Source organism: Hordeum vulgare, chromosome 2H (assembly GCF_904849725.1).
Source record: "Hordeum vulgare subsp. vulgare chromosome 2H, MorexV3_pseudomolecules_assembly, whole genome shotgun sequence".
Taxonomy (NCBI): Eukaryota; Viridiplantae; Streptophyta; class Magnoliopsida; order Poales; family Poaceae; genus Hordeum; species Hordeum vulgare.
The window spans coordinates 53,157,187-53,185,132 of NC_058519.1; the positions used below are offsets into that span (position 1 = coordinate 53,157,187).

The following is a 27,946-nucleotide window of genomic DNA, read 5'->3' on the forward strand; positions in this document are numbered from 1 at the left end:
ACCACCTATCGAAGAGATCCATGGTCTCGATAACCTGATACAGGCAGTACAAGTAAATTCTCTGCGTAGGTTTGATGAGAGTGATATTCCTTTTGATAAACCTGCTAGGTTATGCATGGATGAATTTGATAACTTCGTTGCCAAACAACAGAGTTTCAATGATTATGTTAGCAGACAATTGGAACAGAATGCTCGTATGCTTAGTCATTTAAGTGCTTGTGTGGACAGAAATGTCAATGATCTTAAGCTCATGAGTAAACATGCCTCTATGGTTACTACTCAGGTAGAACAAGTACTTAAAGCTCAGAATGACTTGGCTCGATGAGTTGAATGGCAATTCCGTCAGAGTCGTTACTAGAGGCGGTAGAATGACCCAGGAACCTTTGTATAGTGAGGGTCATCCAAAGAGAATTGAACAAGATTCTCAAGGAGTTAGCACTGATGCACCCAGTCATCTTAGAAAGAATAAGAAAGATGCTAGGAACCTACACGCTAGCAACCATGTTGCTGCTACACCTGAGAGTCCAAACGATGCCTCTGTCTCTGATGCTGAAACACAATCTGGTGATGAACATGAGCCTAATGATAATATCAATAGTGATGTTCATGGTGATGCTCAACCTAGCAATGATAAGGATGTGGAGATTGAACCTATTGATCTTGATAACCCACAACCTAAGAATAGAAGATATGATAAGAATGACTTTGCTGCTAGGAAGCATGGTAAAGAAAGGGAACCATGGGTTCAAAAACCCATGCCCTTTCCTCCCAAACCATCCAAGAAAAAGGATGATGAGGATTTTGAGCGCTTCGTTGAAATGATCAGACCTGTCTTTCTGCAAATGCGTTTGACAGATATGCTCAAAATGTCTCCATATGCTAAGTACATGAAAGATATTGTGACAAATAAGAGGAGGATACCCGAGGTTGAGATTTCCACCATGCTTGCTAATTATACCTTCAAGGGTGGAACTCCAAAGAAACTAGGTGATCCCGGTGTGCCCACTATACCTTGCTCCATTAAAGGTAACTACGTTAGAACTGCTTTATGCGACCTTGGAGCCGGTGTTAGTGTTATGCCTCTCTGTCTTTATCGTAGACTTGAACTGGATAAGTTGACACCCACTAAGATCTCTCTGCAAATGGCCGACAAATCAACTGCTTTCCCTATCGACATTTGCGAGGATGTGCCTATTGTGGTTGCTAACGTCACTATCTTAACACACTTTGTTATCTTGGATATTCCTGAGGACGATGCCATGGCGGTCATCCTCGGAAGACCCTTTTTAAACACTGCAGGGGCTGTTATAGATTGCAACAAAGGGAATGTCACTTTCCATGTCAACGGCAATGAGCATACGGTGCACTTTCCGAAGAAACAATATTGAGTATATTGCATCAATGCTATCAAAAAAACTTCATCAATTCTTATTGGGAGCTTTGAATGCCCTATTCCTCGTGTCAAGATGAAGTATGATTTGCTTGTTGGGGAGATACACATCCCCATTGAGGTGACCTAGTGACTATTCGAAAATTCTCCGTTCTCTTTTGTGATTCGAAAAAGTTAGTCAAAGAGACTTGATCAACCTCACTGACGGATTTCTTTCGATGACCATGAGATGGATGAATCGAGGAGTCACAAACCTCTGTTCCAAGCTTTCACTTTAGGTTGCTTAGAAGAAAATTGATAGATTTAGTTTAGTTTTCCCTGTTTTCTGTTTTAGCGTCCGGTAGAAAAGTACCCCGAAAATAAAAGTTCTCCGAACGTCCTCAAAATCAAGTATGATTTTTTCTGGAATTTTTGAAAAATTCTGAGACAAAGAGCTTGTCTGGGGGCTGCACCAGTGGGCCACAAGCCCTGACGACGCGGGCACCCCCCTTGGCTGCGCCACCCAGGCTTGTGGGGCCCACATGCACCCCCTCCACTCATTCTTGCTCTCATCTGGTTCACCTACCTCCAGAAAAAATCATTTCGCAGCTCAAACCCGTGTTCTTGCTCCTCTTGCTGGGATTTTCGATCTCTTTGCTCAAATCACCATTCTCCGAACTGTTTTGGAGAAATTACTCCTTGGTAAGCGACTCCTCCATTGGTCCAATTAGTTTTTGCTCTAGTGCCTTATACTCCGCGTATTTTTGCTGCCTTGGTGACCATGTTCTTGAGCTTTGCATGCTGATTCTAGCTGGTCCCAAGTAGTTTTAGTAATATGGCCTCTAGGCACTTGTTGGAGTAGTTGCTACTAGTTTAGTTGAGCCTTGTTCACTTTTCCTTTGGGTCACTGAAAATTTCAGAAAAGGAAGATGTTTAGGAGAAACTTTCATGGTGGTTCCTCAAGCAAGAGAGGTCCCCGTCGTGCGATTCGGGAGTCCGATCCTTACCAACCAAGGGATGCGCAGGTACAACCATGTGAATGGCCTTCTGATGAATTTATGATTGAGGCAGGTTTCAAAGATGAGTTTGATGCACTTGTTCACAACATCGGACTCGAGGAATTCATCTCCGATAAATGTGAACAGTATGTTGCTCTCACTACCTCTTTTGTTCGTAGATTCAAATTTTCAGCTGGCCGTGAGACATCGGTACTGTTTGATCTCTATGATAAATTGTATACCATGGATTTAGAGGATTTCAATAGAATTTGCAAAATACCTATTTGGGGTAGCCTCAATGATCGTCCTAAATCTCCGGTTAGAGATTTTTGCTCTAGTATTACTGTTGGAGAAACTAGAGACATTACGCAAGCTACCATGGGGAGTATTCATTTTCCTGCCTTGCATTACTTTGCCCTCTTCATACGCAGATACATTAATGGCAAGATTGAGCATTGTCACCTCTGCGCACCCGACCTTAGTATCCTTAAGAGCGCAGTGACGGGTGACAAAAGCTTCAACAGGGGAGCTATAATAGCAAGGAGGCTGAATAAGAATGCTAATGAAGGGGATTTCTTTGGTGGGATCTATGCCACTCGCATAGCAAATTTTCTTGGAGTACCCATCCGCGAAGGAGATCCCCCGCTCCATACAACTTTCCTTGACAGTGTCGCTTTGACACGCTACCAGTTTCTTGAGAGGGATGACGAATCCCTCCTATACCGTCTGATATTTAACCGGCAGCGTGTTTTCCATATTACCCTTCCTGCTCCTGCCTTCTCTGACTTTCAGGTAAAACGGAGGTATTACATAACCAGAGGAGAGGCAGAGGATTATGAGAGGGAGGCAAAGGCTGCTCGTATCCGTGAGGCAGTTATTCAGGCAGTGGCTGCAGCGCTCCCGTATAACCCCCATTATGATTTTGGGTTTCGCCAGGACCATCCTTAGGAGTAGACCAACTTAGGCCAAAATCCTAAGCTTGAGGGAGTACGTGTTCTCACCGACTTTACATTCTTGCTTATGCTTTCACTTTGTTCGTCGGTGTTCACACTTTGCCACTGTATCATCCATGTTAGTTTATTTTCTTTTTCTCGTTTTCGTTTAGTGTGTCTGTCTAGTTTGAGAAAACCCAAAAAGATTTTCTTTTCTTCTTTTGCTTGTTGGGAGCTTTCCCGTGTGAATAGTCTTCTTTTTCTTTGGGTTAAGGTAGAAGATAATGGTTACAATGTTTAGTGGCTCTTGCATGCATACCTGTTTAGCTTTCAAAGAGCCATATTACTTTGTCTTCTCCTTTGTGTCTGCCTGCAGATTCCAGCTTTAATCCAATGCACGAGCATGCTTATTATTGTTCACATCGTTCGGTCGTGCAAGTGAAAGGCAATAATGACGATATATGATGAAGTGATTGAGCCTGGAAAAGCTGGTATGAACTTTATCTATTTTGTTTTTGTAAATATGACTAGCTCATCATTCCTGATTCAGCTTTGTTGTGAGAGAAACATGTTTGCAATGACAACTTAGAGATCATAGTTGCTTATGCCATGCTTACTTAGCTAGGAGCTTATAATGGTTTGTCCTGGATGCCCACATGAATGTTGAGATGACTGTGTTGTAGTATGATAGGATGGTATCCTCCTTTGAATGATTCAAGTGGCTTGACTTGGCGCATGTTCACGCATGTAATTGAAACAAAATCAACATAGCCTCTATGATGTTCATGTTCATGGTGATTTATGTCCTACTCATGCTTGCATTCAATGTTAGTTAATCTCAATGCATTTTGATGACTGTTGTCGCTCTCTAGTTGGTCGCTTCCCAGTCTTTTGCTAGCCTTCACTTGTACTAAGCGAGAATACTGCTTGTGCATCCACTTCCATAAACCCAAAGTTGTTCCATATGAGTCCACCATACCTACCTATATGTGGTATATACCTGTCGTTCCAAGTAAATTTGCATGTGCCACTCTCCAAACCTTCAAGAAATAATCTGTTTTGCATGCCGGGGGCTATTGGTATCTTCCATGCTAGGCGTGTTATCCTCGATATGTGTTTATTCACTATCATTCACGAGAAAGGGGCCGGTAATTGGAATTCCCAGTTCCATGCTCAAATCGAAAATATAATTGCAAACAAAACTCCCCCAGGATTGATGTTGGTATGGACGGTACCCGAGGATTCGGCTAGCCGTGGAGTGTGATTGATTGGTGGTGGGGGAGTCAAAACTTTACTTTTTTGTTTGGGAACCACCTATAGCATGTGTAGCGTGGAAGATGTTGAGAACTCTTAGTCATTGCCTTGACAATGAAAGCATGCCACCCAAAATTATTATCTCTCTTTTAAAATCTTGAGCTCTGGCACCTCTGCAAATCAATGCTTCCCTCTGCGAAGGGCCTGTCTATTTATGTTCCTGTTGAGTCATCCTCCTCTTATAAAAGCACCAATTAGAGAGCACCTCTGTCATTTTTATGCTTTGCTTTTAACTGTGTTGAGTATGACTGTGACTGGATCTTCATTGTCATGAATTATAATATTTAGTCAACCCTTGGTCTTTGAAGGTGCTCTGCATTTATGTTTTGCGGTCTCAGAAAGAGCTAGCGAGATACCATCTATTCGTACTGCTTCATGTTGTTTTGATTGAAGTGTTGACGTTTGAGGCTTATTATTATTTGCTCGCTAGCTGATTATGCCATTGATATGAGTTTACCGTGAGACCTAGATGTCATTTGCTTTTGTGGTTTGCTTGTGATCTTGCTGAAGTTCTGGTTATGAGTTAGACATAGTTGCAACAACAAGATCAAACAGAGTTCGTCAAAGTTTTTCTTTTGTCTCTTTCAGTTTGTCAACTGAATTGCTTGAGCACAAGCAAGGCTTTAAGCTTGGGGGAGTTGATACGTCTCCGTCGTATCTACTTTTCCAAACACTTTTGCCCTTGTTTTGGACTCTAATTTGCATGATTTGAATGGAACTAACCCGGACTAACGCTGTTTTCAGCAGAATTGCCATGGTGTTGTTTTTGTGCAGAAATAAAAGTTCTCGGAATGTCCTGAAAATTTACGGAGAATTTTTCCTGAATTAATGAAAAATACGTGCGCAAAGATCCACCGGAGGAGGTGTGCGGGTGGGCCACAAGCCCCTGGGCCGCGGCCACCCCCAGGTCGCGCCGTGAGGGCTTGTGGGGCCCACGTGGCTCCACCGCCCCCAAACTCAGCTCTATTTATTCCTTCTCGCTCGAAAAAAAAATCAGGGAGAAGGATTCATCGCGTTTTACGATACGGAGGCGCCGCCACCTCCTGTTCTTCATCTGGAGGGCAGATCTGGAGTCCGTTCGGGGCTCCGGAGAGGGGAAATCGTCTCCATCGTCATCATCAACCTTCCTCCATTGACAATTCCATGATGCTCTTCACCGTTCGTGAGTAATCTCATCATAGGCATGCTGGACGGTGATGAGTTGGATGAGATCTATCATGTAATCGAGTTAGTTTTGACGGGGATTGATCCCTAGTATCCACTATGTTCTAGATTGATGTTGCTACTACTTGGCTATGCTTAATGCTTGTCACTAGGGCCCGAGTGCCATGATTTCAGATCTGAACCTATTATGTTGTCGCCAATATATGTGTGTTTTAGATCCTATCTTGCAAGTTGTAGTCACTTACTATGTGTTATGACCCGGCAACCCCGGAGTGACAATAGCCGGAACCACTCCCGGAGATGACCATAGTATGAGGAGTTCATGTATTCACCAAGTGTTAATGCATTGGTCCGGTTCTTTATTAAAAGGAGAACCTTAATATCCCGTAGTTTCCATTAGGACCCCGCTGCCACGGGAGGGATGGACAATAGATGTCATGCAAGTTCTTTTCCCTAAGCACGCATGACTACATACGGAATACATGCCTACATTAGATTGACGAACGAGTGCTAGTTACATATCTCTCCGTGTTATAACTGTTACATGATGAATCACATCCGGTATACTCATCCATGACCGATCCACTGCCTACGAGTCTTTTACTACTGGTCCTTGCTACGTTACTTTGTTGCTGTTGTTGTTAGTCTGTCGCTACTGCTGTTGCTCTGCTGTTACTACTGCTGTCACTACTGATGTTCCTTACTACTGCTGTCACTACTGCTGTTACTTTGCTACTACTTGTTGCAAGACTTTTCTGGAGCCGTTGCCTGGGAAAGAATAATCCCCCGTCCACGTGCTATCTACTGGCGCCATTGATAGAACAAGTTAGGAATAGTGTGCTGTCAACGTATCTTTTTCTGACACCGTTGCTATCATACCACTTTGCTATTGATACTTTGCTTGCAGACACTAATCTTTCAGATGTGGTTGAAATTGACAAACTCAGCTGCTAATACTTGAGAATATTCTTCCGCTTCCCTATGTGTCGAATCAATAAATTTGGGTTGAATACTCTACCCTTGAAAACTGTCGCGATCCCCTACACTTGTGGGTTATCAGTTCTCGTTGTGTCTTAAAGAGTCCTTGTAGCTTCCTACGACTCGGGGACGCTTCGTATGTCGTGTGCACTGCCTTGCACAGGATGGCTACTGTAAGGATCGAGCCCGTGCGATCCTGTCCATGAAAATATCGGACGAAATCTCTCTCATGAGTTTGTTCTGGCTTGTTTCGTAAGCCTCACCCCGTGTTTTGTTGGAATATGGTAACTCAAGTTGCTTCGATGTCAAGCGGTGATCTTAGATCTTTCCTAAGAGGCGTTCTTATATTTTTATGTGAGAATGCAAATTCTTTTGCTTAATCAATTGTCATATCAATTATTTTTCAACCGGAGTCATCTTGTCAATTCTTTTCCAACCGGGGTGCTTCTTTTCAAGTGAATTCTATCCTCTCTATTTTTTGCAAGATCAATCTATCATTTCTTCCGGAGTTGTCTCATCTGTCCCAAGTTGTCTTTGTTTTTCCCGCCCTCCCGCCTTTTTTCTTCAGTGATTCATTATCATCCAAGTGTATTCCATTTCATTGTTGCTTCCGCTATCTTTTATTCCGTGTCCTATCCGGTGATTCATTGTGAAGATTCTCAGGAGCTTCATGTTCATCTTTATTCATTCTTGTGGTCTTTTCAGGTGAATTCAATTTAGTTGTCCGTGTTCATTATATCCTATTCATCCTTGTATTTCTTTCCTATGTTGGAGATTCTTATCGGCCTATCTTGTTATTCATTTCTCTCTAGTCTATCCGGAGTGCTGAAGTTGTCTCAGAAGTTCTTGTTTTCAATTCTTTATATTATTTCAAGGTGCTCAACCTCATCTAGTTTTCTTTATACCGGTGCAATATCTCTCTTCTAAGCAATCTTTTCAACGGTGGTTTCTTTGAGTGGGCCCAGAACCCACATGTTTCTCCCATGATCTTACCTAGCTATTGTAATCTTTTCCCAAAGGTATCTTATTATTTCAATTATTATGACATAAGTATGAATTTCATCAGTCATATCCCTTCTCCAAGATCAATTTGAATTAATTCTCATATTTGGCTCAACCTTTCATTCTTCTTTATTCCGGAGTGTCTCATTATCCTTGGTGTTGTTTCTCGTCGTCATTTTCAGCTTCAAGACTGAAAGAGTGTTTCTCTCAAATCTTGGTCCATTCTCTTGATGATTCATCATTTCAGCTTGTGGCATCATCTTGAGTTGTTCCCAATCATGAGTAATCCCTTTCTTGCTATTCGATGCATTTCAATGTTGTGTTCATTTTTTGATCCTCCGAAGGCCATCATTTCAGAAGATTTCTTCGTTCTCAGCTTTCAACTTTCATCCTCAATTCTTCTCAACTGTTGTCTCTCCGTTCGTCTCTCATTTATTCTGGTGTCTTGTTTAAGTTTTGCTCTCAGGTGTCTCAAGATCTCTCCATTCTCATGTTCTCCATTCATTTCCTATATCCCCATTCAATTCAATTCTTACCGATGCTTCTTTCAAGACTTCTTCAGTTTATGCTCATATATCTCCTCAATCATTTCTAGAAGAATAAGTGGTACGCTAATTCCATTACTTGTCATCAATTAAACTTGATGAAGGATAAGCTTAACATAATTCTTATTCTTGTTCATAGTGATCTTAATTCTTCTTCTGGAGTGGCTCATGATATCAATTCTTTGTCTCAAGGTCTTCTTCAAGATTCTTGTGGTAGTGGTTCTCATTTATTCTTCGTTCTTTTCTTCCCAAGAGCTAGTTCCTATTCTTTCTAACGGAGGCTTGAGATGTTGCTCTCTTCAATCTATCTTTTGTCTTTTCAAGATCATATTGTTCCCTTGCTTATCAATTTAGTTGTTTGTTGTGAATTTTGTCTAGTTCTTTCTATCTTATCGAATTTTTGTCCCCATTTCCAATCGAAGTGATGTCGAAATTTTCCGTGAATTCTTGCTTGTTTCTCATGTCATTCCTCATCTCTTTGCAACCTTCAAGGATCGTTGGTTTCACTCGTTTATCAAAGAAGCGACTAAGTTTTACCTCTTGCTTTCTCATCCTCTCCCCCTTCCATTCTTGGATCTCGGGTCGAGATCCTCTTGTAGTGTAGGAGAGTTGTGACAGCCCGAGACCGACGTTCCAGAAGATTCCCCCTTTATTCCCTTTTCGTCGTGTGATTATTTTTATTTGTCGCATCATCATCGCATCATGCGCATCATCCGCATTGCATCGGCATTCTGTTGCTGCCAGTTTTCAAACTTGCATCCGTTATTAGTTGCCGGTTCTCTCCGTGTTAGTCGTTGCCTGTTCTGAGCCCGACCACACTCGCACGCGCCCGCGGCATCATCAAAATCTTGTTTTCAAAAGTGTGTATAAAACTTTCTCTGATTGGGTTGGAACTTGGCGTGCGGTCGTACTTAGTTATAAGTAGGCCGCCTGTCAAATTTCGTCGCAATCGGAGTAACGTCTGTGATACGTCTCCAACGTATCTATAATTTTTGATGGTTTCATGCAATTATCTTGTCAAACTTTGGATGTTTTGCATGCCTTTTATATTTTTTGGGACTAACTTATTAACTCAGTGCCAAGTGCCAGTTCATGTTTTTCCATGTTTTTGACACCTTTTAGAGGAGGATTTTGAACGGAGTCCAAACGGAATAAAACTGCCAAAAAGATTTTTTCCGAAAAAGAAAAAGATCGGGAAGCCGGAGAATCAGGGCAGGGGGCCACCAGGGACCCCACAAGCCCTCATGGCGCGGCCAGGGGCCCGCACCCCCTGGCTTGTGGGCTCCCTGAGCCTCCTTTGCCCTAGGTTTTGCGCCTATATATTCCCTAAAATCCCATAAAAAATCACGAGATCATCGAAAGTACTTTTCCGCCGCCGCAAGCTTCTGTCTCCGCAAGATCCCATCTGGGGCACGTTCTGGTGCCCTGCCGGAGGGGGGATTCGGATGCGGAGGGCTTCTTCATCAACACCATGACCTCTCCAATGATGCGTGAGTAGTTCACCATAGACCTACGGGTCCATAGCTAGTAACTAGATGGCTTCTTCTCTCTCTTGGATCTTCAACACAAAGTTCTCCGTGATCTTCATGGAGATCTATCCGATGTTATCTTCTTTTGCGGTGTGTTTGTCGAGATCCGATGAATTGTGGATTTATGATCAAATTATCTATGAATCTTATTTGAGTTTCTTCTGATCTCTCTTATGCATGCTTTCATATCCTTGTTATTCTCTTCGAGTTGTGGGTTTTGTTTGGCCAACTAGATCTATGATTCTTTCAATGGGAGAAGTGCTTGGTTTTGGGTTCATACCATGCGGTGACCTCACCCAGTGACAGAAGGGGTAGCGAGGCACTCATCGTGTTGTTGCCATCAAGGGTAAAAAGATGGGGTTTTCATCATTGGTTTGAGATATCCCTCTACATCATGTCATCTTGCTTAAGGCGTTACTCTGTTCATCATGAACTCAATACACTAGATGCATGCTCGATAGCGGTTGATGTGTGGAGTAATAGTAGTAGATGCAAAAAGTATCGATCTACTTGTCTCGGACATGATGCCTATATGTATGATCATTGCCTTAGATATCGTCATGACTTTGCGCGGTTCTATCAATTGCTCGACAGTAATTTGTTCACCCACCGTGATATTTGCTATTTTGAGAGAAGCCTCTAGTGAACACTATGGCCCTCGGGTCTACTCCACAACATATATTCAGCCTTACACTTTTTACTTTGTTGCACTTTCCGCCTTCAGATCTCACTTTGCAATCAATCTTGAAGGGATTGACAACCCCTTTAAAGCGTTGGGTGCAAGCTCTTTTGTGTTTGCGCATGTACTCTAGACTTGACGAGATTCTCCTACTGGATTGATACCTTGGTTCTCAAACTGAGGGAAATACTTACTGCTCCTATGCTGCATCACCCTTTCCTCTTCAAGGGAAAAACCAACACAAGCTCAAGAGACGATAGAAGGATCTCTGGCACCACTGTGGGGGAAGGACTTTTGTTGCCGTAGCAGAAGGATTTCTGGCGCCGTTGCCGGGGAGGATCAAGTCAAGAACTCATCCAAGTAAGTGTCGCAGACTCATCTCTTGCATTTACTTTGTTTGCCAGTTGTCTCTCGTTTTCCTCTCCCCCACTTCACAATTTGCCTTTTTCGTTCGCCCTTTTCTCTCGCCTGCTTTCTGTTGCTTGAGTGATATGTACCTTCAATATGCTTGCATCTTCGCTTGCTGAAAATCTATTGATATGGATCCTCACCCACTTGCTAATCTCTTTAAGAGATCCACTTATGTGGAACCAATTGCTAGTGAGTTGAGTGCACTTGACTTTCTCTATGGAGTTTTGCTTGAGATGCGTGAATCTGAAAATCGTGATGAAGAAAGTTATGAAGTGATTCACGAGGGATCCTTGAATGAAAAGCATGATTGCAATGATTTGATTATAAATTCTGTTAATGACAATCATGCTAAAAATATGCAAAACCCTAAGCTTGGGGATGCTAGTTTTGCTATGTCCACTACTTGTTGCAATGATATTTGCAATAATATTGAAAGTGGGTTTGGAGAAGTCATGACTTTAGTTGATGATAATCCCACTATTTTTGAAGAGCGTCAACTTTGCATGCATGTGGATCATGAAAAGAATATTCTTTGTGATAGCTATTTTGTTGAATTTGATTATGATCCCACATGTAATTGCTATGAGAGAGGAAAATATTGTGGTAGAAACTTTCATGTTACCAAATTACCTCTCGTTATGTGGAGATTGCTATTGTCTCTTTCTTGTTCCTTGCATATGGCAACTATTGGTTGTCTTGACAATCTGTTTTCCTATAAAATGCCTATGCATAGGAAGTATGTTAGACTTAGATGTGATTTTCACATACTTTATGATGCTCTCGTTGTGCTTCAATTCTTGTCTTTTGTGCGAGCATCATTGAATTATCAATGCCTAGCTAAGGGCGTTAAACAATAGCGCTTGTTGGGAGGCAACCCAATGAATTTATCTTTTTCTTTCTGGTTTGTTGCGTTCACACCATCATAATTCTGTTGTAATTGTGTTTTTTGTGTTTGAGCCAAGCAAAACATTTATGACTAGTCTTTGTGAGGGTTGTTTAATCTTGCTGGAAAAAGACAGAAACTTTTCGCTCACGAGATGATTTTTCATTTTTATTCAGAAAGAGCATTTGAGTTGATTCTTTTTCCTGCTGGTTGATATGCCTTTTGCCCAGGCAGTCGTAATTTTTCAGAAATTTTGAGGTATCATAAGTATACGAAGTATACAGATTGCTATAGACCGGTCTGTTTTTGACATATTCTGTTTTTGTTGAGTTGGTTGCTTGTTTTGATGAAACTATGGATAGTATCGGGGGGTACTAGCCATGGAAAAGTGAGAATACAGTAGCCCAACACAATATAGATAGAATTCAAGTTTGCTACAGTACCAAAAGAGGTGGTAGTTTGTTTTCTTGTGCTAATAGCTAGCAGGTTTATCAAAAGGAATATCACTCCCATCAAACCTACGAAGAGAATTTACTTCTACTACCTATATCGGGTTATCGAGACCATGGATCTCTTCGATAGGTGGTAGATTTTTGACATCTTTAGATTTAATGCCTTTCTCTCGCATAGATTTCTTGGCCTCTTGCATATCTTCACGACCGAGGAACAGAATACCTCTTTTCTTCGGAGTTGGCTTAGGAGGTGGTTCGGGAATAGTCCAAGCATTCTCATTGCACAAGATGTTATTCAATAGAATCTCAGCTTGTTCTACAGTTCGTTCCCTAAAAACACTACCGACACAACTATCTAGGTGGTCTTTAGAAGCATCGGTAAGTCCATTATAGAAGATATCAAGTATCTCATTCTTCTCAAGAGGGTGATCAGGCAAAGCATTCAGCAGCTGGATGAGCCTCCCCCAAGCTTGTGGGAGACTCTCTTCCTCAGCTTGAGCAAAGTTGTATATTTCCTGCAAGGCAGCTTGCTTCTTATGGGCAGGGAAATATTTTTCAGAGAAGTAGTAGACCATATCCTGGGGGCTACGCACACAACCAGGAGCAAGAGAAGTGAACCAGGTCTTAGCATCATCCTTTAGCAAGAAAGGAAACAACTTGAGCATATAGTAGTGGCGGATCTTTTCCTCACTAGTGAATAGGGTGGCTATATCGTGTAGTTTGGTAAGATGGGCTACAACCGTTTCAGACTCATAACCATGAAAAGGATCAGATTCGACTAGAGTAATTAACTCAGGGTCCACAGAGAATTCATAATCCTTATCGGTTACAAAGATAGGCGAAGTACCAAACTTCGGGTCATATTTCATCCTAGCGTTCAAAGATTTTTCTTTCCACTTGCGCAGAAGTTTCTCAACATCATAGCTATCCTTACACGCAAGAAAATCCTCAGCTATCTCTCCCTCCATAACATAGCGCGTATCAGGCATAACAGGCAATTCAGGCATAGTAGCAGGTTCTACTTCAATAGTATCAGCAGTTTCAGAAGTATCATCACGTCTAGCAGCAACTCTAGCAATTTGTGCATCAAGGGCACCTAGTGGCAAAGCAGTATCAGGCATAGCAGGCATAGTATCAAGCATAGCGTCATCAGGCATAGTATCAAGCATAGCATCATCAGGCATAGTATCAAGCATAGCAGCATCATAAGCATCATCAAGCACACGCGACATATCAAGATTTCTAGCAGGAGGCGAAGTCGCAAACTTACTCAAAACTGAAGGTGAATCAAGTGCAGAGCTATATGGCAGTTCCTTACCTCTCCTCGTAGTGGAAGGCAAGATTTTAGTTCTTGGATCTTTAGGATTCCTCATAGTGACCAGCAGACGTCAATCCCAAGTGACTCAGAGAATATAGTTGTGCTTCCCCGGCAACAACGCCAGAAAAAGCCTTGATGTCCCACAAGCATATGGGATCGCAGCAGTTTTCGAGGGTAGAGTATTCAACCAAAATTTGTTGGTTCACACAAGGGAAGCGAAAGAATATTCTCAACTATTAGCAGCCGAGTGTGTCAGATTCAACCACACCTGAAAGATTAGTGTCTGGAAGCAAAGTAGTATGATAGCAACGGTGCCAGAAACGATATGTTGATGGCAGACTATTCCTAACTGTTGTATCAATGTCGTCAGTAAATAGCACGTTGACGGGGGATTATTCTTGAGAAGAATGTTTCACCGGCTATGGCTCCAGAAAAGTCTTGCAACAAGTAACAGCGAAGCAGCAAGGAACAACAGTAGCAGCAGCAGCAGCAAAGTGATAGCAGCAGCAAAGTAACATCAGCAGCAAAGTGGCCCAATCCCTTTTGTAGCAAGGGACAAACCAAGACAAAGTAACGTAGCGAGAACGAGTAGTAAAAGACTCGTAGGCAGAGGACCGGTGATGGATGAGTATGACGGATGTGATTCATCATGTAACAGCTATAACACGGAGAGATAAGTAACTAGCTCCCGTTCGTCAATCTAATGTAGGCATGTATTCCGTATGTAGTCATACGTGCTTAGGGAAAAGAACTTGCATGACATCTATTGTCCATCCCTCCCGTGGCAGCGGGGTCCTAATGGAAACTATGGGATATTAAGGTTCTCCTTTTAATAAAGAACCGGACCAACGCATTAACACGCGGTGAATACATGAACTCCTCATACTATGGTCATCTCCGGGAGTGGTTGCGGCTATTGTCACTCTGGGGTTGTCGGGTCATAACAAATAGTAGGTGACTACAACTTGCAAGATAGGATCTAAAACACACATATATTGGCGACAACATAATAGGTTCAGATCTGAAATCATGGCACTCGGGCCCTAGTGACAAGCATTAAGCATAGCCAAGTAGTAGCAACATTAATCTAGAACATAGTGGATACTAGGGATCAATCCCCGTCAAGAACTAACTCAATTACATGATAGATCTCATCCAACTCATCACCATCCAGCAAGCCTACGATGAGATTACTCACGAACGATGAAGAGCATCATCGAATTGTCGATGGAGAAAGGTTGATGATGACGATGGCGACGATTTCCCCTCTCCGGAGCCCGAAACGGACTCCAGATTTGCCCTCCAGATGAAGAACAGGATGTGGCGGCGCCTCCGTATCGCAAAACGCGATGAAACCTTATCTCTGATTTTTTTCCTGGCGAGACGGAAGATATAGAGCTGAGTTTGGGGGCGGTGGTGCCACGTGGGCCCCACAAGCCTGCACGGCGCGATCTAGGGGGGTGGTCGCGGCCTGTGGGCTTGTGGCCCACTGGCACACCCCCTCCGGTGGATCTTTGCGCAGGTATTTTTCTTTTATTCCAGAAAAAATCTCCGTAAATTTTCAGGACATTCCGAGAACTTTTATTTCTGCACAAAAACAACACCATGGCAATTCTGCTGAAAACAACGTTAGTCTGGGTTAGTTCCATTCAAATCATGCAAGTTAGAGTCCAAAACAAGGGCAAAAGAGTTCTGAAAAGTAGATACGACGGAGACGTATCAAGCGTCTTATATCGTAGGAGTCTTTTCTTTTTGTTGTGTCACAATCATCCTTGCTGCACACCTTTAGAGAGACATGCACTCATCGTGATTTTGCTAGAATGCTCATAGTGCTTCACTTATATCTTTTTGAGCTAGATAATTTTGCTCTGTGTGCTTCACTTATATCTTTTAGAGCACGACGGTGTGTGACTTGGTAGTTGGCTTATGCTATGAAAGTAGTCCCAAGGGTGATAGGTATCCAAAGAGGATACAAAAACCTCCATCTTCATGTGCATTGAGTAGAAAGAGAAGTCTTGATTCCTCTCAATTAGTTTTGAGACGTGAATTTGGTAATATTAAGAGCTATGTTAGTAGGGTGTTGTGAATCTAGAAATACTTGTGTTGAAGTTAGTGATTCCCGTAGCATGCACGTATGGTGAACTTCTATGTTAGGAAGTTGGAGCATAATTGATCTATTGATTGTCATCCTTTGTGTTGAGCTCGGGGTCGCGCGATGGTTAACACCTACCAACCCTTCCCCTAGGAGTATACGTTTAGCACTTTGTTTCGATTACTAATAAAAACTTTCGCAACAAGTATGTGAGTTCTTCATGACTAATGTGAGTCCATGGTATAGATGCACTTTCACCTTCCACCATTGCTAGCCTCTCTAGTGCCGCCCAATTCTCGCTGGTACACAAACCCACCATATGCCTTCCTGAAAACAGCCACCATACCTACCTACTATGGCATTTTCATAGCCATTCCGAGATATATTGCCATGCAACTCCCACCGTTCCGTCTCATGACTTGTGCCGTCACTCTGATATTGCCATTGCATGATCGTAAGATAGCAAGCGAGATGTTTCAACATCATACGCCATGCTAGATCGTTGCACATCCCGGTACACTGCCGGAGGCATTTCCTATAGAGTCATCATCATTCTAAGCTTTGAGATGTGAGTAAATAAAAGTGTGATGATCATCATTATTAGAGCATTGTCCCGTGTGAGGAAAAAAGAGAGGCCAAAGATCCCATACAAAAAAGAGAAAAAAGAGGCCTAAGAGCCCAAATAAAAATAAATAAATAAAAAAAGAGAGAAGGGACAATGCTACTATCTTTTTCCACACTTGTGCTTCATAATAGCACCATGTTCTTCATGATTGAGAGCTTCTTGCTTTGTAACCACCATATGCTAGTGGGAATCTTCATTATGTAACTTGGCTTGTATATTCCAATGATGGGCTTCCTCAAATTGCCCTAGGTCTTCGTGAGCAAGCAAGTTGGATGCACACCCACTAGTTTTCCTTTTGAGCTTTCACATACTTAGAGGTCTAGTGCATCTCTTGTATGGCAATCCCTACTCATTCACATTGATATCTATCAATGGGCATCTCCATAGCCCTTTGATACACCGAGTCAATGTGGCCATCTCCTCCTTTTTGTCTCACAACCACCACCACACTCTATTCCACCTATAGTGCTATATCCATGGCTCACGCTCATGTATTGCGTGATAGTTATAAAAAGTTTGAGAAAGTAAGAGTGCCAAAACAATGACTTGGCCAATACCGGGGTTGTGCATGATTTACATTAGTTGTGTGAGGATGATGGAGCATAGCCAGACTATATGATTTTGTAGGGATAACTTTCCTTGGCCTTGTTATTTTGAAAGTTCATGATTACCTTGCTAGTTTGCTTGAAGTATTATTGTCTTCATGTCAACAGCAAACTATTGTTTCGAATCTTACGGATCTGAACAGTCACGTCACGTGAAAGAAGTTGCAAAGGACAACTATGCTAGGTAGCATTCCACATCAAAAATTCAGTCTTTACCACTTCCCTACTCGTGGACGAGCAGGAGTTAAGCTTGGGGATGCTTGATACGTCTCCAACGTATCTATAATTTTTGATGGTTTCATGCTATTATCTTGTCAAACTTTGGATGTTTTGCATGCCTTTTATATATTTTTTGGGACTAACTTATTAACTCAGTGCCAAGTGCCAGTTCTTGTTTTTCCTTGTTTTTGACCCCTTTCAGAGGAGATTTTGAAACGGAGTCCAAACGGAATAAAATCCCCGAAAAGATTTTTTCCGTAACGAAAGAAGATCAGGAGACTTGGGAGCCAAGGCAGGGGGCCCAGGGGCCCCACAAGCCCCCACCCCGCGGCCAGGGGGGAGGCCGCGGCCCACAGGCTTGCGCTAGGTTTTGCACTTATATATCCCCAAACATTCCACAAAAAATGAGGAGATCATCGAAAGTACTTTTCCACCGCCGCAAGCTTCTGTCTCCGCAAGATCCCATCTGGGCATGTTCTGGTGCCCTGCCGGAGAGGGGATTCGGATACGGAGGGCTTCTTCATCAACACCATGACCTCTCCGATGATGCGTGAGTAGTTCACCATAGACCTACGGGTCCATAGCTAGTAACTAGATGGCTTCTTCTCTCTCTTGGATCTTCAATACAAAGTTCTCCATGATCTTCATGGAGATCTATCCGATGCAATCTTGTTTTGAGGTGTGTTTGTCGAGATCCGATGAATTGCGGATTTATGATAAGATTATCTATGAATCTTATTTGAGTTTCTTCTGATCTCTCTTATGCATGATTTCATATCCTTGTAATTCTCTTTGAGTTGTGGGTTTTGTTTGGCCAACTAGATCTATGATTCTTGCAATGGGAGAAGTGCTTGGTTTTGAGTTCATACCGTGCGGTGACCTCACCCAGTGACAGAAGGGGTAGCGAGGCACGCATCATGTTGTTGCCATCAAGGGTAAAAAGATGGGTTTTCCATCATTGGTTTGAGATTATCCCTCTACATCATGTCATCTTGCTTAAAGCGTTACTCTGTTCGTCATGAACTCAATACACTAGATGCATGCTGGATAGCGGTTGATGTGTGGAGTAAAAGTAGTAGATGCATAAAGTATCGGTCTACTTGTCTCGGACATGATGCCTATATATATGATCATTGCCTTACATATCGTCATGACTTTGCGTGGTTCTATCAATTGCTCGACAGTAATTTGTTCACCCACCGTGATATTTGCTATTTTGAGAGAAGCCTCTAGTGAACACTATGGCCCCCGGGTCTACTCCACACCATATTTTCAGCCTTACACTTTTTACTTCGTTGCACTTTCCGCCTTCAGATCTCACTTTGCAAACAATCTTGGAGGGATTGACAACCCCTTTGAAGCGTTGGGTGCGAGCTCGTTTGTGTTTGAGCAGGTACTCTGGACTTGACGAGACCTTCCTACTGGATCGATACCTTGGTTCTCAAACTGAGGGAAATACTTACTGTTCCTGTGCTGCATAACCCTTTCCTCTTCAAGGGAAAAACCGACGCAAACAAGAGATGTAACAAGAAGAATTCCTGGCATTGTCGGCGAAGGACTTTTGTTGCCGTAGCACCCGCGCCGCACCATTTTCCTCTCATCCCCACCCAGCCTACTCTACATAGCCAACCCTAACCCGCCTCTCGGATCGGACCGGCCGATCGCGATCGGAGGGTCGAATAACCCCCCAGAACCCTCTAACCTAGCCCTTCCTATAAATAGAAGCCCTACCCTTCCTAAAATTGCTAACCCTAGCCCTCTGCCTCTAAAACCACGCCCACCTACCCAGCCGCTGCGCCCTCTCTCTCCTCCCACCGCCGCCGGCCCGCTCCAGCCCGCGCGAGGCCCTCCGGGCCCACCCGGCCGCCGCCGCCCCCAGCGCCCTAGCGCGCCCGCGCCTCCAGCGCACACCGCATCTGAGGGAGAGCCGCCGCTCCCGAGGACGCTCCCTCGACCCCGCCGCCAGCTCCTCGCCGCCGGATGCGCCGCAGCAGCACGTCGCCTCTCCTCGCGCTGCCCGCTGCCATGGCCGCTGGTGCGAGCTTCCATACCGCCCCGGTCCTAGTCCCTCGCCGCCATCCCGCCTCCGGCCAATTCCCGGCAGCCCCGACCTCGTCTTGCCAGATCCGCCTCTCCCCCGCATCCCTGCATGCGTCGGGATTCCCGTGCCGGCGCCGGCCTCCATGCACGAGTAGACGGAGGAGCTCTGCCCTGCTCCAGCGCGTCGTCTGCCCTAGCGAGGGTGGGCTGCGCCGCGTTTTAGGCCTCCACGCGAGGCCCAGGTCGCCCCAGGCCAGCCTGCTCTCGCCCGAAGGTGAGCTGCCGCCTATCCCTCGCCCAGGCACGATTTAGTTTTATTACGCCACCAGTTTTGGGCTGTTTGCACTAGATTCGGCCCGTGGACATTTTTTTCCATTATCCGTGGGAATTTATTAATTACAGGAAATAGGGTAATTTTGAAACGTGTGTAGTTATTAAACCGGGTATCGGATCGCGACGCAATATATATAAAACTTGATTAGTTTTGCGCATAGATTATTAATTTGCAACTTGCATGCATGTTTGAAATCGTTTGACCCGCCAAATGCCTAGTTTTGCGTGCTGTCCCGATAGGGAGTTGTTCCGTATTTATTTTTCGCGCGTGTCCGGATTGCTCAAACTCCGTAGTTTAAATGCTCATGTTTTAGGGACCTTTTTCCATGTATTTTAGAGTAGTGGTTTGTATTTTGCATGTAGGATTCTGTCGCTAGTTTGCTATACCATGTTTAGGACATACTAGTCGAATGCCCGTGCGTTGCCACGGATTGATAAAAATTCATGGTGGTTGACAACCTTGCACATGTGACTTATGAGTGTGTTGTGACAAATATCATCTTATACTTACTAATGCATGAAAACCCATGTAACTCGCATTCAAATCATCATGACTCAACTTAGAAAGGCTTGCTTCTTGCCATTGCTTTGTGCTACTCAATGAATGAGGACGAAGATAGGGCCTCTTCTCCATCCAACTTTGACATATATCTTCTCCACCCAAATTGGATAAATAATAAATATAATCTCCATCCTAATTTAAAAGCTCACACTCATTTCAAAACTACAAAAAACTTCCAGAAAATTCAATTTCATCAGCTAGACGTGGATTGTTCCAAAAAAAACTTCCACATCTGTATTCAGATATGTTTCATATGGTATAATTGTATGCCACATAGCACATATATTACTGAATAAATTAGTAGCCATACCATACGCTCTACTTTTTCTTTTACAAAATTCAATTTGAGGAAACATCTTCTCTTCCTCCTTGCAACCCTTCTCAGCTTTGGTAAGAGTTTCGGTGTTGTAATTTCCATGCAATAAAAGCCTCACTCCAATATGAGGAACCATAAACTTCTGGTTTTCTCTCTATGTACAAGAAGGCAAGAATAAATGAATATAATTAGTTCTTAAGCACAAATATCCATCTTACAAAAGGAAAACTCATAGAAAATCAACATACCTGATCCAGAACACAACGATGCCTACAACTCGCTCCCATGGTTAAATGTAATACGAAATAATGAAAACTCAGAGAAGGAAAAAAAACTGATGTGCTCCTCTACTGATAACGATAGAGTGCATGGACAATAAAACTACAAAGAAATAATAATATCATTTGTGGGCACAAAAATGCATAAAATGAAGTTTCAACAAAAGGATAATTCTTTAAAAAGGATAATTTATAACTTCCACTCAGACACCTTTTTTTTATTAATACTTGCAGCACGTCAATGATGAAAATATAGGAGGTAAATTATAACTTGATGAAGGCAAGATCACAACCTGAAATAGTTGACACCATAATCAATAAAAATATTTAGTTTGAGGTTCAACACTTCAATGACACATTAACTAAATAAATGCTGCTGGAAGTAGACCATACCTCAAGGTAAAGATGAATGTTTCGGCACATGGATTCAAGAAGATGCATACTTAAACTGGAAGCACTTGAAAAACCTCCTTCAGTATCTTCCTTGTATTGTTATGTAGCATAACTCTCTTCTTTATTAGCCAAACAGAACTGTTGGAATTGGCTGCATAACATTCACATAAATCACAAAAGGGATAACTATTATTAGGGGATGAGAAATGAGTCCTAAAAACAATAAGATGGATTGACATGAATGAATGGAGAACAAACCTATGTTATCCCTCCAAGCATTGTAGGAAGGATCGCAAGATTATATATAAGTTGAATGCACAACTGTCAAAACTGATAAAAGCTGCTAAGTAGAACCATTTTTTTAAAGCGTGGGGTACATCATTTCAATATTCTAGAGCAGAGGCAAACTGAAATAGAAAATCTGCTATGTAAGTCTAACCCCTCTAGATCTGCCCAGAATTTCATGTACAACCTAGGGTGTACATCAACAGTTCTATGCATATATTTTTCTAGCTCCGGACAATGAACCTTGAAACATTTCGGATGGTACCCAATGCAATTGCATACAGATGCCAAATAAGCAAATCAAGCGACTCAGAAACTGCAAACTATTCACGATGAACTGGAACATCACAATACATGGAATGGATACCTTTCCGCAAGGGCAAGAGACCAAAAAACTGTAGAATACATAGTACCATCTATGAGATGAATACTAAATTCCTAAAGTGCAATATTTTTTGGTCATCGACATCAAATTGCCTACCTAGTAACATTGCATAAATATGTTATAAAACAGGAAATCAAGAGCCCCCAAAACTATAAAATATCCCCAACGAACCAAAAGATCACTACACATAGACTGAATGTCTTCCTGTAAGGCCAAGAGATCAATAAATTGTAAGATACATAGAACTATCTATGAGATGAACAACACCTTCGTAGATTACATTATCTTTTGGTGATCACTACACATAGAGTGATGCGCTCCAGTCAGAGTAGAGAGAATATATTTAAGGGCGAAACTTACTACTCTACAAGAAGAAAAAACAAAAGCTAATCAGGAAGAACTTCTGATGGAAAAGATGAAAATTCATGAATTGTAAGTTTGTTACAGACAAATTCCACCCACTTATTTTGGACCAATGGTATATTTTGTGTCCTTGTTGTGAAGGTGTGTAAGAAGAATTGTTGCAAAAGCTATGTTGCCCATGTAAATAAAAAAATGCATGCACAAGTGAGTAATAAAAACTTAAAAAAAACAATTGGGGTTCATTTAATGAAACAAATCAATTGAATTGCCCCGATGCCGGACGCAGGTAGAACCTCAAACTCAAACTCAAACTACAAGCTATGTCGACACACATATTGCTCAGCTTAGGCATTTCCCGGTATCAAAACTATCGTTAACTGCGAAGCCATATCAATTAGTCCAACGCTTATACTGATGACAACTAACAAAAAGCAAAAATTTAACATCTTGCTAGTTTGTACCCCCCTCTGTACACTAATGTAAGGAAGTGCAAAAACGTCTGTATATAGGGAGTACCATTTAGTAAGCAACTCCCAGATGAATGGTGCTTTGTACATAGCAGGGAAGAGACAACATTTGGGGGCTTCTGACTAAATGTCTCCCTTATTCTCTCGGAAGGTCCAAAAAATTCCTTCCCAAATGACTAAACTGCAATAGTATTCGATGGAAGAACAGAATCCGCTCACCATTCTGTTCGTGAAGCTCCCAAAAGATTCGCCTTCCTCGCGCGTGCTATTCCTATAGGAAAACAGTGGTTCCAAAACCTTCTCAATATCTTGAAGCTTCACTTTATTCATGAACGTTTCTGCCAAGGTGGTCTGGTTTTGTGTTCCTCCAAGCCAGATATACGGTCACAATAAAGAAAAGCTCAATTGAGAAAAATAAAATATGCAAACAAAATCATTAATGTGAACAAAAAGGAAGTATCATTGTTTGGATAAATGATGTCAGAAATATTTCGGCATTATTTTACCTGATAACTGTTTGGGCCATCACCAACAAAGCCAACCTCGACCATGTATGGTCTGGCGCATCCATTAGGGCAGCCAGTTATTCTCACCACTACAGACTCCTCTTCCTTGATGCCAACCTATTAAGCAAGCAACATTGACCCAATTATTAAGTGAAAATATAGGTACAAACTACGCACCACATATTCTCAAGTGTTAAATTTGATTTTCAACAAGGCAACAAATGAATACCTTGTCGAAAATTGCTCTAATTCGTTTAAGAATCGGTAGGATCCCTCGTTCAACTTTTGTTTGTGCTAGAGGGCACAGAGGTAAGGCAAGGCATGACATGGAGGTTATGTTCAGGAGATCACCATCCTTTGGTTCCTACATATATGAATACCCAACTTTTAGTGAGGAGAAAAAAAGGGCCACCCTGTTGCACCACAGACAATATATATAGGAAAGCGTTGCAGTTTTCACTTCTGAATTTAATAATCAGCCTTGCATTCAAATTTTCAATGTAAGAAGAACGAATCTGAAGAGTAACAATCAGATCATCATTATCAATTGGACAGGGTCCTAATAATAATACCAACTCAAAAAGTGTGTGCTCCACATCACAGGGAAAAACGACAAAAGAAATCTTACCAACAGGCCAGCTTGAGCAAGAGCTACAGTTATTGGTTCTCTCCATGCCTGATCAACCCCACATAAGATAAGGTTCTGATTTGGAGCAATGCTAACATCCAAGTTATACCTCTCAATTATCTCTCGCAGAGTTTTCTTTGCTTGCCCCCCAAGACGACCATTATCAATGTGCACTCCATAGAATAATTTAGCATCACCCTGTAATAAACAATAAAGAGAAAATAATTGAAAAGCCGAATTTCAAGAAATAACCAATTGATATAAAAATGTTGAGAACGAACAAACATACGGGAGATATGCCAGGATTTATCAAACGCTCTTATGCAGACTACAACAAGAGAATAAATAAATGCGCAAGCCAAGTCAAAAGTGGAAACACCGAGGAATTAAACTAAATTAAAAATGACGAACAACAGAAATTTTGTATGAAAATATTAGCAACCCTCCCTAAACGCAGTAAATAATTTCTTCCGAAATATTCTTTGCCACATCTTGACCAAGATAATTATGATGGGGAATTATACCTGCTCTTGCCACCCAAGGTAGCTGTTGAACTGCCATTCTCGCAATGGACGGAAATCTTAAAATTTCTTTCCATAATATTTTTCAACTTCATCACGGAACTTGTCAATTCCCGAGTTGTCAAGCACATACTTCAGTCTGCTATACCTGCGGTCATCTCTTCTTCGATTTTCCCTCTGTGTAACAACTATTGCCTTTATAGCATATGATATATCCTCCTTAGGAACATAACCAAGTGGATCAGCCAGCCGAGGGAATGTGGTTTCTATTCTGTGTGTCCTTCCCATGCCACCTTCAACCTAAAAAAATTGGATAAATAAAAAAAGGTAATCATTGCTAAATGCAGTACAAGATGGAGCATAATTTTCTTTGGCACTTACATAGAGGTTAAAGCCAACAGGCTCCCCTGCATATCTGAAACTACAACAACACCGATGTCATTCGTCAGAATATCAACAGAGTTATCACCAGCAACTGTGACCACAATCTTGAACATCCTGGGCAGATACTGGGTCCCATAGATTGGCTCAGGATAATCAGGGAAGTTTGTTCCATGTGAGTTGTCATTTCGGGCTTTGGTGACCTCAGGAGGGTGTTCGGCTGACATTATCTTCTCTCCATCCACCCACAGGTCATAATAAGCCCCTGACTGTGGCGCGAGAAGTGCTGCAATATTCTCTGTTGTTTCTTGAGCAAAAAGAATATCTTTTCTCACATATGGTGCGGCAGATGCAAGCACATTCTATTGAGATCTCCACAAGCAACTAAGGTTGATCCCATATTCTTAATCACAGTGCTGATGACATGCTTCAAGTTCTTTTTAAGAATGCCGTGCAGCTGAAATGTTTGCCTGGTTGTCAGACGGAGTGTTCCAATCCCAAACTCATCAACCCATGTATCCATAGCCAAGTAAAGCTGGTTTGGAACTTTTCCGGAAGGATTCTTTGTCCGGAGCATAAACGAGTAATTCTTCTGGCCACAGACTTCTCGGTCACTCTGCTGATAGCTTCCATGGAACTTAATCAGCTGGACAACAGTCTCGTTGACGTTGGGAGCCTCTAAGACGAACTCCTCATTCAAAGGGTAGCGAAGAAAATTGCTCTTCTCCTTGATTATCTCGACCTTGCTTCGCTTAACTTGCGATGCATCCTTCTTCAGGGGCTGCAGGAACGACAAAAGGTTTCAGAATTCACAGTATCGGATAGCAGCAGTCGTGCATCATTGCATAGTGTTTTTTTCCTATTGAAGGACTATCAGTATAATAATACTCCAAAACCAACTTTCCAATAAACATTTCAGGGGTAAGCAACTAAGTAAGATAATTTTGATCGTGTACTACTGTATTTAAAATGGATCCAGTTCCTATCAGTGACAGAGGCAGTCAGTGAGTGTTGGCCTGGGCGATGGGGATTTTGAAATCAACGATGGACTGATCTGGTTTCACACGAGTGGTTAGCCTCCACTGATAACTACAAAGATGCATCATCATTTCAATTTTTCACAAAAGGAGTTTGAAGGATAGGCGAATAGCAGCCAAAAGAGTACTTAAGAATCTATGTTTGAGTTTCGAACCTATTTTCTACAAGGTCTTTCATCTTCTCCACCAAATCATGGCGTGCCTTCTAATTAAACCTTTTCTTTTCCTTCATAATATTTCGTGCACTATGAGAGAAGATCATTTGTAGCTCAATCACTCAGAAAACATGTACCTTGATCACATAGCATCATCGAATGGGATTGGGAGCTAACAAAAATTGAGAGAATCCCTACAATTAAAGAAGCGCTTGCAATCATGATATCTCTAGCACACCTGAAGCAACCAAACACACTAAACAATTCGGAACATATGGCATTACACTCTGCTTTATACTCCCCTGTGCGTATCATGTTTTACACACTAAGAAGAAATAAATATATATGGAGCAGGACACATTTTCTAATTGAAATTCAATAATACAAATGGATTCTTTCTCAGCCTCATATTCAAAGGATCAGAGAAGGAACATATATATAGCTCGGAAATAATGTGTGAATGAGAAAAAACTAGCACTTCAGTTATACCTTCAAGTGAGCAGCGGCCTTGTCCTTGTCAGTGAAGACACCGGTGGACTCCACAACATAATCAGCACCAGCCTCACCTCACGGGATCTCCTCGGGGTTCCTGTTAAGAGAACATCAAACATTAGCTTCAGAACTTAACGAACACAAAACTTCTGAAAAGGCTATAATATCAATACTACCTGACGCCAAAGATAGTAAGTGGCTTCTCGCAGAAGAGCAGCGTCTTGTCGTCCTTGAGCTTAATGTCACTGTGCTTCCAGTGGTCCTGAATTGTGTTGTACTTGAACATGTCCGTCTGCACATCACACGAACAACATAATTCAACTTAATTGAACAAACCAACCGACTGAAAAAAAAATCAATGGCCCTTTTCTTTCGAGATCAAAGGAAGACACTACCATATGACACGGGATTTGTACCGGTAATTATTCCACTGATTCGAGAAAGAGTTGATGTGTCCTTTTCTTATTTTTGAAACACAAGTCCGATGATGCAATGGTAGACACCAGGCAATAGTTTAGTTCAGGCACGTGATGTTTTTTTTAAATAATAGAAAAACTCAAGGGGCTTCAGCTTGTTATTGTACCTTAATGTGGATGTATTCAGCATACTACTGATTTTGAACGCAACCTCCACAACCTAGAATTCTACCACAACCTACCCAAAATTCGTCATGGTACTGATGGACACTGCCAACAAAAAACGCAACAAAAGACCCATCCAAAAAAGAAATCAAAGGGAAAACGCTAGTACAACTATACAGGCCGAGATATATAGATGAAGTTGCACTCCTCGTTGTCGCGGGAGCCGCTGAGGTGAAGCCCGACGTCGTCGGTGGTCCATCCCGCTTCGCGAGGGTCACCCAAAAGCTTCGTATCCGCATGCACAAGGAAGATGGAGGTCGTTGTGCAAGGTTGCGGACTCGTGGCTCTCTAGTACCCGAAGTTGGCGCGACAGTGGTCATGCCTCCATCACCTGCAAGCAAAATCAAGAGAATTTGATGGGGGCAAAACAAATCGGCACGGATGAGTGGAATATTGGGTTACCGGAGGCCGACCTCATGGCTCATGGGTTGGTTCGAGGAGGAGGTTGATGCTGTAGTGGCCGATGGCGGCGATGTGACGGTGTATGGGCGGAGGCCGACAACCGTGGCTCGTAACGCCTCAACGACCGCGGAGCGGCACATGCGCATGGATCTGAGGACGGTGGCTTGTGGTTCGAAGACTGCGGGCTCATGGCCTCGCGGGGGTCATGGGCAAGGAGCAGCGCCTCTGCGTCGTGGGACTCGCATGGAGAGAAGGGAGGAGATCGTGGGAGGGTGTAGACTGGGGAGGTGATCGGGAGCGATGGGAGGTTGAACCGAGGTAGAGGGTTTTCAGTGAACTGGTTTTTTCTGTATTTAATCGATTGGTTTATGGAGGGATGGAAAAAATCGATGGAACTGTTAGCGATGGCAGTGCTAGCGAGGGGATCTGTCGTGGTCGAACCATCACGACAGACGGCAGATCCCCCTTTAATAGTAGAGATTCTCGCATATTCGTGTGGCGATATTTTTGTGTTGCAACCCCACATGTTATATATGTCTTTAGGGTAGAAAAATCCATAGAATTTAACTGTGTATTTAGTTTTAGCTTTTGAGTAAGTTAGTGCATGTGATATCTTGCCATGTTGCCCTTTTGTTTATTTTGTGGG

At 42.5% G+C, this 27,946-nt stretch overlaps 1 long non-coding RNA gene and 1 pseudogene across 1 annotated transcript; both read right to left on the reverse strand.

The window, feature by feature from the left end:
- Nucleotides 1-20,230: 20,230 nt before the first annotated feature.
- On the reverse strand, nucleotides 20,231-21,154 carry LOC123429531. Its single transcript, XR_006622700.1, has 2 exons — nucleotides 21,038-21,154; nucleotides 20,231-20,520 (listed from the first exon to the last, which is right to left on the reverse strand). It is a non-coding gene; the product is annotated as an uncharacterized LOC123429531 (long non-coding RNA).
- Nucleotides 21,155-22,642: 1,488 nt separating this feature from the next.
- On the reverse strand, nucleotides 22,643-27,446 carry LOC123425410 (annotated as a pseudogene).
- Between the last annotated feature and the right edge of the window lie 500 nt (nucleotides 27,447-27,946).